This window comes from Melozone crissalis, unplaced genomic scaffold, assembly GCF_028551555.1.
Source record: "Melozone crissalis strain CALT ecotype California unplaced genomic scaffold, PUWL_Pcris_2 ptg000026l_1, whole genome shotgun sequence".
NCBI classification, from domain to species: Eukaryota; Metazoa; Chordata; class Aves; order Passeriformes; family Passerellidae; genus Melozone; species Melozone crissalis.
This window is the reverse complement of record NW_026535804.1, coordinates 5,373,362-5,379,707: the sequence shown is the minus strand read 5'-3', so window position 1 is coordinate 5,379,707 and position 6,346 is coordinate 5,373,362.

Below are 6,346 nucleotides of genomic sequence, written 5' to 3'. Positions count from 1 at the left end.
AGGAGCAGGATGCAATGCATGTTAAATTGTCCTTGAAGTGATATCACACCCAAAAACAAGAGGGTGGCCAGCACCCCAGATGGGAGCCCTGCTCTGGAGGGTGGCTGGGTGCTCCACAGGCAGCAGAAGTAGGGGGTGATTTGTAGAAGAGAAAGCAAGGAAAGAAGAAACAGATCTCAAAAGTAGGCATTACTTTGGTAAACTGCTCTTTAAAGACAAGCAAGCACAAAATTCTCATCTTTCCTTAAGGAATCACCCCCATTTGGGGAATTACAGGATGTCTTTGGGAGGACTGCAAAGCTGAGGGAGAGCTGCAAGGGGTGGCTGGCTGTCAGCAAGGTCCCCACTCTGGGCTGTGCCACTTCTCCCTGGGGACTGCTTCAGGGGCACCAAACCCAGGGGACCTGGGGTACACAGCCCCAGGAGTGCCCCAGGTGCCCTGTCCAGGGCTCCCCAGGAGCACCCCCTTGTCCCCACTGTTATGGGGAGCAGGGAGAGCTTTGTGATGCTCAGAAGCCTGGTGGGGCTTTGGGAAGAAGTGAGGGAAAGCTGAGGGTGCAGCCTCCAGGCCTCATGGCTGTGCCAAGCAGCCATGGTGAGGGACACTTGTGTGACACTCCTGTGACAGTCCTGTGTCACCAGCTGGGCACATCCTGCTGGAGAGATGGTCCTGAGCCAGCAGGAGAGCAGAGGGAGCCTGGAGAGCAGCAGAGTGGGGACTGAGGGAAGCGGGATCAGGCCTTATGTCCCCAGCTGGGCTTCCCACCCCCAGCCTGGCTCCCTACACAGGTGCAAGGCAGCAGCATTTTGAAGTCCCTGCATCACCAGAGCACCCTTTAATTGAGTTCAAGGCATTTTTAAGGCTACTTTGGGACAGAGGGATAATCCATGTATGGGTTATCACCCAGGAGCCACCCCACCAACCTGAGTGGGGCTGCAGCCAGGATGAGGGAGGCTGAGCTCAGCCCCTCACACCCAGCACCCACAGTGCCCCAGCTCCTCCCAGCACACAGCAGCTCCCAGCTGAGGCTTCTGCTGTTCCCCATGGTTTCCCAGGCTCTGGTGGTGGCAGGCCTGGGCTCTCACCAGCTCTATGGGGCAGAGAAGGGCCTGACTCGTGCCCCAGCCCCACTGGCTCAGAGCACATCAAGGCAGAGCTGCTGCTTCCTCTGGAGCTGCAGCCCCAGCCTGCTGCCTGTGATCACGGCTGGGTGCAAAGCCTCAGCTCCCTTTCATCCCTTTCCTTTTCACTTCACCCTTAAAATTAGATATTAAGTTTATTCCCCAATTAAACCAGGAAAGGATAAAGTGTTTGGTTTGGGGGATTTTTTAGTTTTATTTTTTCTTTTAAAGGCTCGCTCTTGCTGTGAATTTATTGGGTATTGCTGACAGCAGAGGAAATCCTGTGGTTTTTGCTTTCCCTGCTTGTTGTTCAGATGTGAAGGTACAGAGGATGCCTCAACCCTTGAGTGAGCTCAGCTCTCACATGAGGCAGAGAGAGCAAAATCAGTCCCTGGCTCTTGTTTCTGATCTCAGCCTCCCCTCTGCTTGGGCTGGGAGCTGAAGCAGGAATGTGGTTTTGGCAAACAACCTTAAAAAGCAAATTGCTTGCTCTGTGGACTGAAAATCACACTCTTTCTCCTCTAACCAGCTCCTCTCTGCAGGGAAACAAGCTGATAAATGAACAAGGAAAGAGACTTGGCCTCAAGAGCTTAGCAAAGCAAGGAGCTGGTGGGTCATGGAGGCTGCTCCTGCAGGTTGGTGAGGCTGATGCTCCTGCCCTGCTCTCACCCCAGAACCAGCCCCTGTCTCTGGAGGGGAGGAGGAGAGGGATTCACAACATAAAACATCATTAAGGGCTTTGCTTTAGGTACCAGCTGAGTGCACTTTGGTGGCCATAAGCCAAATGATGTGCATCTATTATGTGTGTATGTATGGAACACAGATAAGCTTGTTGCAGGCTCTCTCAAGGCAGGCTCTGCCTCCTCCCAAGGGAGGGAACAAACCCAAACCTCTCACGCTGTGCCTTCCCCATGGCTCCCTGGGATGTTGTGCTGCTGTGGGACTGGTGCTGCCTGCTCCCATCCCAGAGCTGCTTTGGGTCCAGCCCAAATCCCTTCCCAAAATTATGTCTGGTAATTCCAGCACCCTCATGTGCCCTGGGCAGGATGGGACAAAGGGGGCTATGCATCCAGGGCAGAGGGGTTGCAGGTCTCCCAGTGATGCCCTGCATGTATTTAAAGGCAAGAGAAATATCACTTTCCTTCCCAAAGCTCCTCCATTCTCTGCCTGTGACATTTCCAAGGGGCCCTGGCTGCCACGCAGGGCCCTGGCTCTCAGTTCTGCCAGAAAAAATGATGGTGTTTGGAGCTGGGGTTTTGGCTCAGCCCCATCTTGAGCAATATTGTTCCTCTTGTTTTCGAAACCATAATGCACTGCACTTTGTGGTGATGTCAGGTACTTGTGGCTTGTAATTACTGTGTAACCCAGCAGCCTGGAGAGGGATGTCTCAGGAGGGGCAGCCTGAGGGGAAGGAAACTTAGTCCTTTATGAAATGCAGATGTTCTTAAAGGGCTATAATTAACTGGATTGGATGCAGAGTATTGCAAATATAAAAGTTTAACAGGCTTTTGATTTTAAATAGTCGCTGTGTCCTTCCAGGGGTCACTCAGCTCTGTAGTGCACGATTTCAGTTCTGTCCGTGCTGCCCTCAGAGTCACCCTTGTGCTTCGGGTTCAGACCTTGCTGTGGTGCTTTTTCTTCTCCATCTCCATCACTTTGGCCCTAGAAATTTCAAAAATAGCCCAAACACTCATTGTCACAAAACAAACCCCTCTCAAACTTCTCCACATCCCCAGGATAGTTTAACCCTTCAATCCATTGCCTAAGCATAACTAACTTCCTCAATGGAGGACAAAATATTGCCTCTCATTTAATTGACCTTCCTTGATACAGAATACTAGGCCCAGAAGGACTAGCCAACCCACAACTAATAGCAACCAAAGCTGCCACCACCCTCCACTCCAGCCTAATCAAAACCTGAGGAGCACCTAAACTCTCTGTGCAGGGCTGAGTCCCTCAGCTCCATCCCTCAGCATGGCTCAGGCTGGAAACTGGAGAGTGAGGCAGGACGGGCAGCATGGAAAAGAAAAACAAAACAAAACCCCCCAGCGCTCGCAGCTGAATAGGAGCGAGCTCTCCAACCCCAAGTTATGAATTTTGTCAATGAAATTAGCCAACAGTGTTTGGGAAAGAATAAAAATAAAGCAGTGAGGGCTCAAAGGAAAAGCAGCCGAGGCCTGGGAGTGAATGGGGGCTTTGTTCGGGCTCTGTCCCTTCAATAGGCAGCCTGAAAGCCGGTGAGTCAAGGCAGGGCTGCGGGGCCTCCAGAACGGCCAGGGGGAAAAACCCGCCCTGCTCCCATCCCACAGCTGACCAGCAACAGAGTAAAGTTAATTTACTGTTAAAGTTAATTTGCTGGGTGAGAGAAGGGAAACGAGAAGCATGTTATAATAACATGCAGAGAGGCTGCAGGAAGAGTTTCTGAGCGAGGGCTGTGCCTGGGTAACGGGGCCCTTGTGGCTTTGGGTCTCTTCAGGCTGTGAGATGCTGCTCACTTCCAAAGTTTAGAAAGGTTTATTAAACCTTATCAAAAATACAACAGAAGACTGGATAGAGAAAATATTACGGCATCAAGAGCAAAGGATTTTTCCCACCATGTGCTCATCCACACAATGGAGGTTTCAACTTTTAACCCTTTTGCCCCTCCCAAAGTTCTGTCCATCTTCTCCTTCACTGTCCAGTGGTGGAGTTTTACTTTTTTACATCTTGATTGGCGGTCAGGTGTTGCCATAGTAACAAGCCAACCTTCCCAAATGTCCCAAACACAGGCAGTCCCCTGATAACAACACAAGGGGGTAAAACACAACTATAAATCTATAAAATTTCTCCTAACATATACACATGATATTTGCATTTTAATTGTGTGAGTCAACCATCCCATTACTCATCTACCATAAGGGCACAGCCAGGGATCCCAGTAAAACTCTCTGCAGGGAGAAACCTCCTTCACCCAGGAATGCCCTGGAGCAGCAGAGGAGTGATGCCAGGGAAGGGATGGGCATGAGCTCCCCCAAACCTGGCACTGGGGACAGCCCCGAGCCTGGCACTGGGGACAGTCCCAAACCTGGCACTGGGGACAGCTCCGAGCCTGGCACTGGGGACAGTCCCAAACCTGGCACTGGGGACAGCCCCGAGCCTGGCACTGGGGACAGTCCCAAACCTGGCACTGGGGACAGCTCCGAGCCTGGCACTGGGGACAGCCCCAAGCCTGCCACCCGAGCCCCAGATCTGTGTCAGCCCCAGCTGGGAGAGAGCCTGGTGTGTGTTTGCCCCAGATCTGTGTCAGCCCCAGCTGGGAGTGAGCCTGGTGTGTGTTTGCCCCAGATCCATGTCAGCCCCAGGCGGGAGTGAGCCTGGTGTGTGTTTTGGGGGCTGCAGCTCGGGCAGGGGCAGGCAGCACCTTGGCCACAGCAGCTGTGCTTTGCCCACGGGGTGGGTGGGCTCTATGGGGCTGCACAAAGGGGCTCATTCCCAGGCTGTGATCTCATCCCCATCCCTGGCCATGCACTCCGGTCTTTAGAGAGCCAGAATATGCTCCCTGCACAGACCTGTGGAGGTGAGGATAGCACGGGGAGGGGGAACAGGGGCCATTTTGTGCCAAACCACTCCTGTGTGTAACACGGGGTTCTGCCCTGTGGTGGTTTGGTGGCAGTAGCTGCTCTTTCCAAACAAAGGGCTCCTTTCTTCCCAGCAAGCAGAGGTAGCTGGTGTGAGCTGAATACAACCTGCCTCCAGCCTTTGTTCCGTGCTACCTCGCCCATCCCAGCACTTGGTGCTCGGCATTTGGGCAAATACACAGCAGGAAAGAGATGGTCCAGCCCCCACAGGGCTCAGAGGAGCTGCCTGGCTTTGTCCCACCACTCCATCCATCCATGGCCTTTCCCAGAGCCAGGGATGTCCCAGCTGAGGGTGGTGGCTCTGCTCCTGGCACTGGCTTGGTGTGCCAGCTGTGTGCAAGCACCTGCCCCAAGCTCCTGTCCCCTGCCCATCCTGGCCCTGGGCACGCTGCCACGCTGCTGTGCTTTCAGACAGGCACAGCTTGTCTTGGGAGGCAGCTCTGAGCAGGGGAATTCGGGCATGGCTGGGGCTGGAGGCTGGGGCTGCAGCAAGGGGAGCACAGCAGCACTGCTCAGCCCTCAGAGGTGGAAATCTGATGCCAAGAGCCAGTACCATGGGCTGGTGTGGATGTCCAGGCTGTGATCTGGTGCCATGGATGTCTAGGCTGTGTCCCTGTGACATGGGTGTCCAGGCTGTGTCATGGTGCCATGGATGTCCATGCTGTGACACAGTGTCATGGATGTCCAGGCTGTGACATGGTGCCAGGGATGTCCCAACTGTGACCCTCTGCCATTGATGTCCAGGCTGTGTCATGGCGCCATGGATGTCCAGGCTGTGACATAATGTCATGGTTGTCCCAGCTGTGACCCTCTGCCATGGATGTCCAGGCTTTGTCATGGTGCCATGGATGTCCAGGCTGTGACAAGTGCCATGGATGTCCCAGCTATGTCCCTGTGCCATGGATGTCCAGGCTGTGACCTGGTGCCACAACCCATCCAGCTTTGACAGGGCTCTCCTGTGCTCCAAAGTGCAGCTGTCTATGTCAGCTCCCTCACAGTGCCAGCCAGTATCTAATGAAGCAGAGAGGCACCAAGATCGTTTCTGGCTGACACATCACTTGGAAGGAAATTTTAATGGTTTGTTACAGTGTTTTAAAATCTGGGTTAAGCCCAGAAATGGCTCAGCAGAGGTAAATGTCAAACAGCAACAAAATGGTGCCATCTCCCCTTCCCAGCTGCACAAGGCCACGTTGTGACCAATCCTCCTTTCTGCTCACATCACCTTTCTGGATTTATCATTTTAATGTTCTCTGGGCCACCAAGCCCCACAGCTGTAAATTAATTTTTAAAGTAATACAGATTTCAAAACTTCCATCTGCTTTAATGAGCTTGGGGGAATCCTGTTGTATTAAAAAACATGCATGCAATTATTTTTCCATCTTGGGTTTCACCAGCTCCCAGCACCACTCGGTGATGACATCTTCCTCCCCTCTCCAAAGTGTTTTCCTGTGATAATGTGGCATTGTATCCTGATGGTGTGTGTGTTTTGCTGCACGTGGGCAAGGCTAGAGAGGACTTCTCTGAGGACACAGCAGTATCATTAGCAGGTCCCTCGGTGGCTTCCCAGTCACCTTTCCATTAATCCAGTTCTGCATCACAGAATTACA